The sequence below is a fragment of the Artibeus jamaicensis genome, unplaced genomic scaffold (assembly GCF_021234435.1).
Source record: "Artibeus jamaicensis isolate MK-2021 breed Jamaican fruit bat unplaced genomic scaffold, CSHL_Jam_final contig_511, whole genome shotgun sequence".
Classification (NCBI taxonomy): Eukaryota; Metazoa; Chordata; class Mammalia; order Chiroptera; family Phyllostomidae; genus Artibeus; species Artibeus jamaicensis.
In genome coordinates this window covers 4,775,040-4,789,217 of record NW_026521866.1, presented here as the reverse complement: position 1 = coordinate 4,789,217, position 14,178 = coordinate 4,775,040, and the positions used below count along the sequence as shown (strand labels likewise).

General features: G+C 38.7%; 1 protein-coding gene across 10 annotated transcripts in view; it reads right to left on the bottom strand.

Moving 5' to 3' along the window:
• The window catches only part of LDLRAD4 (low density lipoprotein receptor class A domain containing 4), a 670,991-nt gene that overhangs the window by 504,317 nt on the left and 152,496 nt on the right, over positions 1–14,178 (bottom strand). The window contains exons 8-9 of one of the 10 annotated variants that reach the window (XM_053668815.1): positions 12,965–13,023; positions 11,582–11,625 (exon numbers count right to left, since the gene is read on the bottom strand). The exons of the other annotated variants lie outside the window; for them this stretch is intronic. The gene's annotated coding sequence lies outside the window, so the exon portion shown is untranslated. The remainder of the gene's footprint in view (positions 1–11,581; positions 11,626–12,964; positions 13,024–14,178) is intronic. 10 annotated transcript variants of the gene reach the window in all.

Below are 14,178 nucleotides of genomic sequence, written 5' to 3'. Positions count from 1 at the left end.
CAGACACATGGACTTATTTCTGAGGTTTCTATTCTGTTCCATTGATCTATGTAACTGTTTCTATTCCAGTGCCATGCAATTTTCATTACTGTAGCTTTGAATTAAAGTTTGATATCAAGTAGTGCGATACCTCTTTTTGTACTTCTTTCTCAAGATTGTAATGGTTATTTGGGGTCTTTTGTGTTCCATATAAATTTTTGTAGTTTATCCTAGTTCTGTGAAAAACACCATCAGTCTTTTAATAGGAACCACACTGAATCTATAGATTGCTTTCAGTAGTATGAACAAGTTAATGGGGGTAGTTCTTCCTATCCATAAGTCCTTTATACAATTTGATTTGTTTATTTCTTCTTCTATTTTTGTTCTTCAATGTCTTATGATTTTCTGAGTACAAGTCATTCACCTTCTAGATTAAATTTATTTCTATTTCTTTATTTAAGTATGAATAAAAATAGTTTTCTTAATTTTTCTCTCTAAACACCATTATTTGTCTATAAAAATGCAACCTACTTCTGAATATTTATCTTGTATCCTACTTTACTGAATACATTTATCAGTTCTGGTAGTTTTATAGTGGAATCTTTAGGGTTGTCTATATGTGTTATGAAGTAATCTGCAATAATGACAGTTTTATTTCTTCCTTTCCAATTTGGATACCTTCTATGTCTTCCTGTCTAACTTTTATGGCTGAGACTTCTAATCCTATGTTGAATAAAAGTGGTTAAAGTGAATATCCCTATCTTGTTACTGATCTTCAGGAAAATGCTTTTAGTTTTTCCCCATTGAATACAATGTTACCTGTAGGTTTGTCATATACGGCATTTATTATGTTAAGATTCCCACCATGTTGAGAGTTATCATAAATGGATGCTGGAGTTTGTCAACTGCTTTTTCTGCATCTATTAATATAATCATATGACTTTTAGCCTTCACTTTATGTGGTTTATCACATTAATTGATCTGTGTATATTGTACCAACCTTGCATCCAGGAATAATTCCCACCTTATCATGGTATATGACCTTTTTAATATATTGCCAAATTTGGTTTGGTAATGTTTTGTTAAAGATTTTTGCATGTATGTTCATCACAGATATTGGCCTTATATTTTCTTTTTGTAATGTCCCTAATGGTTTTGGATCAGATTAATGTTAGCCTCAGAAAATGAGCTTAGGAGTCTTTCTTCCTCCTGTATTCTTTGGAACAGTTGAGAAGGAAAGGTGTTAATTTTTCTTTGATGTTTGGTAAAATTCACCTGTAAAGTCACCTGGTCCAGAACTTTTGTTTGTTGGAAGGTTTTTTTTTTCATTATGGCTTCATTTTGTTGGCTGTAATTGTTTTGTTTAGATTTCCTGTTTCTTCTTCATTCAGTCTTGAAATACTGCCTTTCTGGGAATTGATCCATTTTTTCAGGTTGTCCAATTAGTTCGTATATAACTGTTCATGGTATTTTCTTACAATCCTTTGCATTTCTGTGGTGTAAGTTGTTACTTCTCCTCTATCATTTCTGATTTTATTTATTTGGATCCTCTCTCTTTTTCCCTGATTAGCCTGGTTAAAGGTTTATCAATCTTGTTTATTTTTCAAAGAATCATCTCTTGGCTTCATTTATCTTTTATATTTTTAAACTCTATATTGTTTATTTCTATGCTGATCTTTCTATTAATACCTTCCTTCTACTCACATTGGCCTTTATTTTGCTGTTCTTTTCTATTTCATTTAGGTGTATGGTTACATTATTTGGGATGTTTTCTTATTTTATAAGGTAGACCTGTATAGCTATGAATTTCCACATTAGGACAACTTTCATTGTGCCCACAGATTTGAGGTTGCTGTGTTTTCTTTTTCACTTGTTTCAAGGTTATCTCCCCCCATGAACTAACTCATTGTTAACCCATTCATTGTTTAGTAACATGTTATTTTGCCTACATCTGTTTGTGTGTTTGTCAGTGTTTTCCTTGTAATTGATTTCTAGTTCCATCCTATTGTGGTCAGGAAAGATGCTTGATATGATTTCAATCTTCTAAAATTTACTGAGACTTGTTTTGTGTTGTAACATGTAGCCTATCCTGGAAAATGTTCAATGTGCACTTGAAAATAATGTATATTCTGCTGCTTTGGGATGAATTACCCTGACAATATCAATTAAATCTAAGACAATCTGGTCTAATGTGTCATTTAAGACCACTGTTTCCATGTTGATTTTCTGTGTAAAAGATCTATTAATGGACCCACCTATGACTGTATTACTGTTGATCACTTTCTTTATGTCCTTCAATATGTGCTTTATATATTTAGGTGTTCCTGTGTTGAGTGCATAAATGTATAAAAGGGTAATATCCTCTTGTTACATTAATCCATTTATTATTTAATGTCCTTCTTTGTCTTTATTACAGACTATGTTAAAGTCTATTTTGTTGCCTTTAAGTATTGCTACAACAGCTTCTTTTTTATTTCCATTTGCATGGTATATCTTTTTCCATCTCTTTACTTTCAGTCTCTCTGTGTCTTGTGATCTAAAGTAGGTCTGTTTAGACAGCACATTGATGGGTCTTGTTTTCTTATCCATTCAGTTACCCTGTATCTTTTGATTAGAGAATTTAATCCATTTACATTTAAAGTGTTTATTTTTTTAACTTTTTAAAAAAGATTTTATTTATTTATCTTTAGAGGGGAAGGGGAGGAAAGAAATATTGATGTATGGTTGCCTCTCATGTGTCCCCCACTGGGGACTGGTCTGCAACCCAGGCATGTGCCCTGACTGGGAATTGAACCGCAATCCTCTGGTTCGCAGGCCTGAGTTCAATCCACTGAGCTACACCAGGCAGGGCTTAAAGTGTTTATTGATAGGTACATAGTTATTGCCATATTATTCTTCTTTATGTTCCTCTTTTTTTTCTTTCTTCTTCTCAAAGAAATTCCTTAAACATTTCTTGTTATACTGGTTTGGTGGTGATGAACTTGTTTAGCTCTTTCTTGTATGAGCAGCTCCTTATTCTTCCTTAAATTTTAAACGATAGCTTTGCTGGATAGAGTAATCTTGATTGTAGGTCATTGCTTTTCATCACTTTGAATATTTAATGCCAATCCCTTCTGGACTGAAAGTTTCTGTTGAGAAATCTGTTGACAGTCTTATGGAAGCTCCCTTATAACTGGAAGTTCCAGTTATAAGTAACTAACTGTCTTTCCCTTGCTGCTTATAAGATTCTATCTTTGTCTTTAACCTCTGCCATTTTAGTCATGATGTTTCTTGGTGTGGGCCTCTTTGGGTTCATCTTGTTTGTAACACTCTGTCCTTCTTGATTTGTGTGTCTTTTTCCTTCACCAGGTTAGAAAACCTTTCAGTCAGTATTTCTTCAAATAGACTTGCAATCCATTTTTCTCTTCTCCTTCTGATACTCCTATAATACAAATGTTATTACAGATCTTAAACCACTTACCCCTTAAACCACTTCCATTTTTTTTAATTCTTCTTTCTTTTTGCTGCTTTGAATGAGTGTTTTCCGCTATCTTGTTCTCCAAATCACTGATTTGGTCCTCTGCTTCATCTAGTCTGGTTTTGACTCCTTCTAGTGTATTTTTTATTTCAGTTTTTAATTTTCATTTCTGACTGGTTCTTTTTTATGGTATATATGTTGTTCTTTTCTATGCTGTTGAAGTTCTTGCTAAGTTCCTTAATCACCCTTATCAATGTTTTGAATTCTAGATCTGGTAGATTGTTTGCCTCCATTTCATTTAGTTCTGAGGATTTCTTCTGTTATTTCATTTGGGGCATGTTTTTTGTCTCCCCATTTTGGCTTCCTCTCTATATTTGTTTCTGTGTATTAGGTAGATCTGCTATGTCTCCTAGTCTTTATAGGGTGGCCTTATGTAATAGATGTCCTGTAGCACCCAGTAGAACAGACTCCCTGATCTCCAGAGCTGGGTGGTCCAGGAACATCTTTTGTGTGAGTTATGTGTGCCCTCCTGGTATTGAGCCTTGATTGCTACTGGCACATGCAGGCTGGCTGGCTGGCTGTGAAGGCTGGTTACTACCCTAGTGTACAAGCTGCTGTGCTGTGGCTGACCCCATGAAGAGGAATTCTCCCCAGCAGGGTCTAGCACCTGCCGACACCTCCCTTAGAGCGTGCCACTTAAGGAACTAATTTGGATCATGTTATGTTGTGCCCTAAATCTAGCTCTCAGGTATGCATGTTCTGGGGCCTCTTGGGGCAGAACTTGAGTACAAGTCAATGTCAGATGCTGCCTCTGACCAGCCCTGGGTTACCTGTTAAGAGTTACAAAGTTATCCACAGTTGGTAGCTGCCTGTGCTATGCCTGGTTGTGCATGGGATGAGCCAAGTTGCATACTGAGGTCAGCTGCCACCAATACCATGCCTGCAGCAGGTCAGCAAAAGGCACCCAATACCCTGAGACCTACCTCCTCCTGTCAGTTGCCCATCTGGCTTAGCCACTGAAAGAGCCTTGGGTGGTATACAAGCTGCATGAGGCAGGTTCTCAGGAAATCACTATGTAAAGGCAAGTGGTATCCACCAGGTTAATACAGATTCAATTTGGCATCAGTACTGGGCCTGAGAACACTCATCAAAAGTCTCAAGGCAAGTTTCCAGTTTCCTGGGTCCTGTGGACCTCTGTACTCAATTGGGAATTCAAGGAGTTGTCAGTGCAGAGTCAGTAGAGTTTTTCAGGGTAAAGCAGAGTAAGATTTGTTTGTGTACAAAGGCAGCTCAACACAGGAATGGTGGTACCTATAAGGTACATGGAAAGAAAGCCCTCACCCTAAAGCCACAGAACTCAGCCTGTCCCTGTATATATCCACTACTCCTGGATCTTGCCTGGAACTCCCCAAGAGTGTTTTAAGAAAGACTGCATTGTTGACCCAGCTGGCCACTGCCACCAGAGGCTATAGCAGTAGGTGAGTTGGGTAGGGTAAGCCCTCAGGTAGAGATAGTGCAGGTTTTCAAGCCAATGCCATAATGGATGGAGGGCCCCACAAAGGAACAGTGGTGCCTTGGACCCGTGAAGAAAATGGCCCTTGTCCTAATGTTACACAACACAGTATCTCCCTGTGTATCTCTAGAGAACCCCCAACTTGCCAGGAATTCCTCAAGAGTTTTTTTTTTTTTATCTTTAGAGGGGAAGGGAAGGAGAGAGGGAGAGAAACATCAATGTATGGTTGCCTTTTGTGCGTCCCCTGCTGGGAACTGGCCTGCAGGGAACTGGCCTGCAACCCTGGTATGTGCCCTGACTGGGATTCGAACTGCGACTGTCTGGTTCGCAGGCCCGCACTCAATCCACTGAGCTACACCAGCCAGGGCTCCTCAAGAGTTTTTAAAGAAAGACTACAATGTGGGCTCAGGCTGGTTGCCACTGGCAGAACTTACAGTGTGTGTTGGGTAGGGCAAGGCCTCTGAGAGTCCTCAGGATGGGACTATGAAGCTGTCCAGACTAATGCCTCAAAGCAGGGGTGCTCAACCCAGGAAAGATGGCATCTGTGGGCAACATCTGAGAGACTCAACCCTAGAATACTGGCAGCTGTCCCTCTAGCCCTCTCCTAGAAACTACTCAATTCCCTCTCACTCTATTACTCTGGCATCCCCCAAGTCACTGTCCCTCTGTTGGAGCCCAGGGTGAGTGCCTGTGAGCAAGATTCTATGCCCTTTCCCTTTAATATAGTGCCTGGGTATCCCACATCCTTCCATCTCACCTAGGCAAATGAAATCCCCACTGATTTTCACAGCCAGATGTTATGTGGGCTCCTTCTCCTGGCACTGGTGCTCTGGGCTGGGGAACTCAGTATGAGACCCTGCACAAACTCATGAGGCCTCTATGGCTGAGATATCCCTACTGTTTCTTTTTTTAAATATATTTTATTGATTATGCAATTACAGTTGTTCTATTCCCCCCTTCATTCCCCTCCACCCTGCACACCCCCTCCCCTACCATTCCCCTCCTTTAGTTTATGACCACATGTCTCAAGTTCTTTAGATTCTATATTTCCCATACTATTCTTGCGCCCCCTATCTATTTTCTACCTATCGTCTATGTTACTTATTTTCTGTACCTTCTCCCCCCTTCTTCTTCTCCCACTCCCCTGTTGCTAACCCTCTGTGTGATCTTCATTTCTATAGTTCTGCTGCTGATCTAGCTGTCCTCTTAGTTTGCTTTTGTTTTAGGTGTGGTTGTTAATAGCTGTGAGTTTGCAGTCCTTTTACTGTTCATCTTTTTTATCTTCTTTTTCTTAGGTAAGTCCCTTTAACATTTCATATAATAAGGGCTTGGTGATGATGGACTCAAATTAAAGGAGTGGACAAGAAAGAGGAAAAAAATGACCAAACAGAAAAGAATGAAGAAACAAGAATTCAAAAAATTGAGGAGAGGCTTAGCAACCTCCAGGACATCTTTAAACATTCCAACATCCAAATTATAGGGGTACCAGAAGGGGAAGAGGAACAACCATGAGTGGAAAACTTATTTGAACAAATAATAAAGGAGAACTTCCCCAATCTGGCAAAGGAAATAGTCTTCCAGGAAATCCCTACTGTTTCTTAACCATGAAACCATGGATATGTATCCTGCCTCTTCTGTGTCTCCACCCCTCCTACCATTCTTGACATGGTTTCTTCTTTATATCCTTGGTTTAGGATTTCTTTTCAGCTAATCTTCAGATGGTTATCTAGGTTGACTGTCTATAATTTAGTTCTAATATTGATGAGGTCATTACAAAACGTGAATGCAGCTACTTCTTAAAACATTCCACTCAGGCAAATCAAAATAGTCTTTTTTACTAAAGTATCCCTTCTGATTTACCACTTGGCAACTGAAAAGTCTCATGCCATTGAGAACTATGCCAAGCCATCATAATTCATACTAGGATATTTCCCCTGAAGCCCCACTGATACCCAAGTTCATTACCCCACGGATGCCCAAGTTCATTACCAAAATAACTTGAAGATACTGCTTCTTCACTGACAATTTGAAAACATACATTTAAACACTAACTTTGTGCTGAATCTCTTCAGGAGACATTGCTAAAGCATGGGAAGCTGAGATCAGTGAAAATATATTTTTGGTCACATCTAATTCACAATAAAATAAAAATGAATTATCCTGCTTCCCTTCCTTTCTGACTACCAAAACATAAAAACTGCAAAAAAAAAGTAATTTTCTTTAATCCAAGCACTAAAATATACTCAAAGCAGGAGAAGAGTGAGGCACCTCTGCACACAGCTGGTTAGCAAACATGATACTGAGGGTTGGCATGAGGTAAAGAGAGAAAAGGCAGAAACAGGCAGAAACTGTCACTCTCCACAAAGTCCTTACACTTTACAAAAGGGGGGGGGAATCAACAAAGAAAACAGCTGGGAACAATTAAAAAGCAGTACATCAACAGGTGCAAAAAATGTTCTTGTTCAAATGAAATGAGTATAAGTGCCAAGGAGACTAATTGTGTGTTCCCCCAGCAGGAAAGATTGAGGAAGAAGGTGGTCCTTTAAACAACTGTTTGCCACCGAGAAATCAGGCTCACCACAGAGATATAAACAACCAAACTTCTACTCTTTGCCACAGGAAGAAAATGGTTCAAGTGCATGTCTAAATGGTACTTACAGTCCATGTCTGCTCCCTTATTACTGCATGACTGAGGCATAGGGAACTCAGTACACTGCCTGCTAGCTGACTGTTGGAAAGAAATCTATCTGCAGCACAGTCAGAGCTAGAATAACTGACTCCAGCCTCTGCTTGAGGATCAAAGAGGCTAACATCCTAACCCAAACAGGTCCACCATATATCCCTTGATGATTGATATAGGTCTCTGCACAAATATGGATACAAAAAGTTTTGCAAGCTTCATCTTTCTTCTCATGACTAGAGATAGAAGAAAACTGATCAAATAACAGGTCCCTTCTAATTGCCCCAAAACTCTATGAATTATGTGGCCCTCTTTAGCCCATGGCCATCAAAAATCTTTACACAGGTAGATCAAGCTCCACAGCTTAACACAAAGCAGGCAAACACTCTCCTGTTAACAAAGTAAACAGATCAAAGTAAAAAAGAAAAATGGAAAAAAACACATACAAATAGAACGTTGTGTTAGTCTACATAATTTTATTAACATCTTTTTTCAGTTCTAAGCTTAAACAGTCAGAAAATGTCTTGTAAGATATTATGCAACTGAGGCTTAGGAAAAGTTTTTCCCTGTGTTTTTATACTCATAACTATTTAAAATATCTTATTCATATAATTGTAAGAGGAAAATTGTGCAGTATTATCTTTAACCTTCAACTCATTTTTAATGGTGCTTTCCTGTACTTCCTTTAAGCATATAGCTATTCCTATAAATTTTTGTTTTCCAGGTTAGCCAAGGGCAGCTTAGGTGACTCAGGATTTTGTCCAAAGCAACCTGAAATACTGGACTACTGGTCAGGCTTGTGAGCATTTCCTCAACTTCCATGTGAATCTACTACCTTCCCTAAAGAGAATGATAAATAAGGCTAGAGACATTGCTAGTTGTCACAGTGCCTAGCACGTTCAACTTTTGAATACCTTCATAAAGATTATTTTTAAATCTCCCCTAAGAATACTGTAATAACCAATTGAAAACATCATTCATGAGTGTGGTCTGCATTCCTGAGGATGACACTGGGGTCATCTGCTGGGCAATACAAGAGTGCCTCCTACTTCAGGGAAGAATAGTGTCTGAGGATCTAGTGAAAGTCAAGACTTTATGGACATCACAGCTTCTTGCCACCCTAACCCCCCTGCCACCCACCACCCACTTCTGCTACCAGGACACAGGAAGACTGTCTCACACAAAGGACAGATCTGTAGACAGGAAATGTCAAGCTCCATTGCCTCACACTGACAAGACAAAAGTTGGTCCCCTGAGTAGATCTTTCAGAGTGGGATGAAATCTTATTTGCATCCGATGTATCAAAGGTCTTGGCATACAGAAAGCACCTAATAAACTCCAATGTACTGAACAGTAAAATGGATAGATGAATGAATGAATACATTTGAAATAAAATAAAAAAGGTTATATGGATCCTCTGTCTTCCACAATAATGGTCAGTTTTTACTTTGCTCTTATCTTTACAATAGCCCTCCAGATAGGTATTATCCCCATATTGTGGAGCAGAGAACTGAGGTTTAGTAAGTTAAATAATTTTTCTAAGTCCACAATAATGCTAAGGGGTAGCATGTGAACTTACATCTTTCCAAAACATGTATCTTTCTGACTTACCAAATCATTTTCTTAACAAAAGTTTGACTATGTAAAGTTTCCCAAGTAAAATAAAAGATTAAGCAAAAGTAGATGTTAATTTCAAGATTAAAAAAATTATTTCTCAGACTATTCACTGTAAATAATATAAACCAAAAACATGCCAAAACCACTTTAAATTTTAAGTTCAGTGATGAAATTCTTGGGAGAAGTTGGGCCCTGTTAACCTTTCTTTTAAGGTCTAATATCTTTACCACGTGATTATTAAAAGTGTTAAAGAGCCCATAGAAGATAGTGTGCTGTGTCCTATGGGACTCCTCCCCATGAACCAACAACCTCCAAGTCCTCAGAAGATTCACAGGGAGAAAAATAAAATTGTAAGTAATAAACATAAAAGCTTTAGCACATCTAAATTACATGCAAGAGTAATTGGAACTAAAATGCATAGAAAACAACCTGTCTGAAATTTGATTTTCACTGGCCAAATCCTCATCCAACTCATGAACTCCCAAGGCCACTTGGTGAGTGTTTGTTACCAGCATTCTGAGGTGCTCTAGAGTAACATTTAAAGCCATACCCTATTTCCCAGCAAAGCCAAATGTCTCTCCTATGATAGTGCACGGTCCTTGCCAGGGTATGCATGGAGGGCAAGGCCAAGTCACTCATAGGCCCTAGAGCCAAGTACAGCCCTCTGACAAGTCTAATCCACCCCCTCTGACAGCATGCCCTTTGTTCTTCCACTTTGGAAGGCAATTACAACCTCTTTCCAGTATGAGAAGTGGCAAAATATAGTACGTATATCTTATTATTTTAAGTAAAGTCAAGAAGAGAGGACAAGAGCAAAGTACATGAAACGAAAAGCAAATATAGCCCTGGATGGTGTAGCTCAGTGGACTGAGTGCCAGCCTGCGAAGCAAGGGGTCGCTGTTTTGATTCCCAGTCAGGGCACATGGCTGGCTTGTGGGCCAGGTCCCCAGTGGGGGCCACATGAGAAGTAACCACACACTGATGTTTCTCTCCCTCTCTTTCTCCCTCTCTTCCCCTCTAAAAATAAATAAATAAAATCTTCTTTAAAAAAGCAAATATAATTTGAATAACCTGTTTTGTTTTGGGGTTTTAGAAACAGAAATCAACAGAACCTCTAAAACCATTTAGCCCTAAACAGCAGTGTGGTTCTATAGCTATGTCATAAATTCCTTCCTAACTAGGACTCAAAACCCAGAAACCACAAAAGAAAAGATTGATAAATATAACCACATAAACATCAAGAACTTCAGACTGATAAAAACCAAAGTCAAAAGACAAATAACAAAAACATAGAAACAGTATTTGCAAATTTTAACACAAAGTCTACTTCCCTAGTATATAAAGTATTCCTGGACATCCATGAGAGAAAAAAAAGTGCAACAATAGACAAATACAAATGGCTCTTATAATCATATGAAGGATGTATCACTACAACTTCACTCATAATAATAAAAATATAAATTAAAACTACATTTAGATGTCACTTTCTAAATATAACATTGGTAAACTCCTAAAATGTGGTAACATGGCCTGTCACTGAGTATGTGGTAAAACAGGCACCCTCACCACTGCTGATGAAGTATACAATAGTACAACCCCCTGGAAGGTCAATTTGGTAATGCTAACCAAAACTACAAATGCATATATGCTTTGACTGGACAATTTCAATTCTGGTAATTTACCCTAAAGGTACACCTGCACATAATAAGTGCAATGAAACTAAATAAGATATATTATTCATTGTATTTTGTATGAGTAAAATTTGAAAGTCGGTCAAATGTTCATGAATATAGGACTGGTTCAATAAATAGAGAGCTGTAAAATTAAAGGAGAGGAGGACAGGGGAAAGGAGAAAAGAGGAAGGCAGCTTTCTATGTGCTGATGTAGAAGAATCTTTAACACATAGTAAGTACAAAAAGCAAGGTGCAGGACAATGGGTATGTGGTACCTTTTGAACAAACAGAGAGTAGTAATGGTTGATATATTTTCAAACGTGTTTATAAATGCATAAAAAATTCTAGAAAGATATGTAAGAAATAGTGTTTATGGGAACAACAGCAGGAAAAGAGTAAACAAAATCAACTTTTATTTATTTTTTAAAATGTTATAATATTTTTAAAGGATTTTATGCCTTTATTTTTTTAGAAAGGGGAAAGGAGGGAGAGAGGGAGAGAAACATCAGTATGTGGTTGTCAATTGCGTACCCCCTACTAGGGACCTGGCCCACAACCCAGGCATGTGCTCTAGACTGGGAATCAACCCTTTGATTCACAGGCTGGCACTCAACCACTGAGCCACACCAGCCAGAGCAACGAGTCAACTTTTAAATAAATACCTTTTGATGACAGATTTTCTTTTTGAGCCACTGGATGATATTACCTGATCAAAAAAAATAATTTTAAAAATAAATAAAACAATAATAAACTTTTTTGAACTTGACGAGATAGCTGTTTTCCCTACCATACTCCATATCACCATAAAAAGACTATGATTTTAACTTACTTAGTCTGTTCTTTTGTGTCCTACATTGTTTACTCCTCCCCATCCTAAGGGGATCCTCACAGTACATGGTATACCAATCCTTTATCCTCAAGTCTGTTTCTATTACAAAGAGCCTCAAAAAATTATTCTTAAATATCACAATTTAAAAGTAATATCAATGGAATCCATTTGCCTAAACCTGAACTAGACTTAAAAGGGCTGAAACCTCGGGTTAATCAAATAAAAACTGGTTTGATCTCCTTACACAGGAGTAATCTGAAAGACAACCCCCTTCCCTAGCCTCTCCCCCAAGGCTTTTCCAGGTGTTGACCCACAGCCTGCACTGTGCCACATCTCCAGAGATATCTAAGGTCCAATGCCTCAGACAACATCAACCAAGACTAGAGCTGGGCATGGAACCTAAAAGCCACCCACAGGTCCTAGTATGACAGCTTCTGTGCTGGGGTACAAGAGGACCTACCTGGATGAGATGCCTGACTCTACTCTTGCACAGTATAGGACCACACTCAAATCATTCCAGCTGTTTACCTTTACCTAAAAATTTCCAGAAATTGAACCTCCCAGGTTTGCAGTGCCTAACAAACTGTACTGTCTGACAATACTTCAGACTATAGTTTTTGTATTACCTCTTGGCTTCTGACAATTTAAGCTAGTTCTTATCATCATATCTACGGAGCAATTAGGATCACTTTAGTTATTTTACTATTGGAATCTTGTGCTCATCTATCTAGACCTTTTTTTTAATCAAGAGATCCATGGAACACAAGTGCTTCCCATTCACATAAGAGTTTTGATTAGCTTTGTTTTTTAGTTTCCTTCCTCTTTTGTAGTGCCCTAGAGAGTGAGGGGCAAGAGAATTATTTTAGAAAGATTTAGCGCTTCATGTGAAAAAAATCCTTTTTTCATTCATCAAAAGCTAAGTCATCAGAGTACAAAAATAATCTCTCTCCCCTTCAGTGGACATGAAAAGACACATGGGCGACCAACCCCAAGATGTCCAGTCAGGCTTCAAGACCCTATACAGCACGCAATCTAACACATGTTTTCCTTATGCCACACTCCTTCCCACGTGCCTTATGCATTTAGTGTTGGCAAGTCTAGGGTCAACTGAGCACCCAGAGAAAGACAACCCCACAGTGTTAGAGAAATCTAGAGAATCAGTCTATTTATTAAAAACTACCCCCCAAAAAATCGTTCTGGAAAGAAGGAACCAAACCTTTCTTTCTGGAGCATAGCCAAGTTCCCATTTTACAGTCAGCAGCAGGTCCCAGCACTCTAAAACAGAAACAGTAACTGCATATTTTCCTCTGGAGCTGGAGAGTAAGCAGGAAGTCCTGCCAGAGAGACCACAGGGGGCCTCCAGGAGACTTCTTACTGCATGCCCCAGTACAGAAACCACTGCACACATTTTTCTTTAATTGAAGCAGTATAAATTCCCAAGTCACTCATCTGCATTTGGCCTCCATGTACACTAGTAAATATATAAACTAAAAATGTGAAGTATCTCCCATGAATAACACTAAAACAGGTAAACACATAAGCCTCCCTAACCTATCCCAAAATTACCTGTTCTGAAGTATCACTTTCCTCAAGTAGCATCAATCCTTCTTGCAGCAGTTGCTTTTAACAGTTTTCTGGAAACTAAATACCATCCTAGCAAGCTACTACTCTACACAGCTGATAAAAACTAATCATTGAGCTGCAAATACCAAGTTTTACAAACTTTGGCTACAGAAAACCATTAATCATCTGATGGCATTTTAGAGGTCTCCACAAAATCACATTTCCAAAATGAAATAAACCCAGTCTCCCAAACTGGGCTGCATTGGAACAACGAAACAGCCTGAGACAGCAATGAATCACAAACGGCATGCTAATTACCAATTTACATCCAGAAATAGCCGAAGACCGCAGGATTTTATTGTGGTTTTTTTTTTAATTTTATTTAGTTACTTTTCAAGTACATTTTTTTAATCTATTTCTCCCATCCAACCCACCCCCTCCCGCCCAGTCTCCTCCCTCCCTCCCATTCCCCCCCCACCAGTCCTCATCTCTGTGTCTTTCATACTTGTTCCTCAAAATCCCTCCCCCTTTTTCCCCTTAAGTTCCCTTCCCTCTCCCCTCTGGTCGCTGCCCACTTGTTCTCTATTTCAGTGTCTTTGTTTTTATTCTGTTTGCTCGTTTGTTTTATTCTTTAGCTTCCTGTTAAAGGTGAGATCATATGGTATTTGTCCTTCAATGCCTGGCCTATTTCACTCAGCATAATGCTTTCCAGTTCCATCCATGTTGTTGCAAAGGGTAGTAGCTCCTTCTTTCTCTCTGCTGCATAGAATTCCATTGTGTATATGTACCACAATTTTTTGATCCATTCGTTTACTGATGGGCACCTAGGTTGCTTCCAACTCTTGGCTATTGTAAATTGTGCTTCTA